Below are 582 nucleotides of genomic sequence, written 5' to 3' on the forward strand. Positions count from 1 at the left end.
ATCGATTCCTATGACGTGGCACTCGGAGAATGTCCCATCTTGGCGCAAATGCTCAGTCGTGTAAAAACAAGTGTAAAAGCGAGCACGACAAAGGAGAAACGCAAAGTTTTTACAAGAGAATTGTAGAAGCCTTGAGCGGTGCTCATTCCGCAATTTGCGATTCGGGCCTCGACCGCACGGCACCGTGTCGCACGGTAGGGCGGTCGCAAGCGCGTGTCCTGTCGACCGTGGACGGTGAAACTCGTGTGGCCGAGGCCGCGCATCCCTGCAGTACAGGACGATGGCTCACCAGGTAAGCAAAGATCGCTGCGTCGCCAAGCACGCGAATTGGCTTGGGTCTGCGTCGAGTATCGATGATCACCAAGCTCGATTGATCATACCAGTAACGCATTGAGCAGCGTCGCAGCCGTCGACGCGCCTAGGTAAACGTTAACAGCGACAACCTCGAGCGTTTGTGCGAAGATGCGGACGATGGCCTCGCCTCGACCTTGTCGTGCTTGTGGCGTCGTTTCGAGGCATCCGGATAAATAGCCGGACACCGCTAGCAAGGGAAATACATTCCAAAATGGGCGCCGCGACGAG

The sequence above is a fragment of the Saprolegnia diclina genome (assembly GCF_000281045.1).
Source record: "Saprolegnia diclina VS20 unplaced genomic scaffold supercont1.57, whole genome shotgun sequence".
Lineage (NCBI taxonomy): Eukaryota > Oomycota > Saprolegniomycetes > Saprolegniales > Saprolegniaceae > Saprolegnia > Saprolegnia diclina.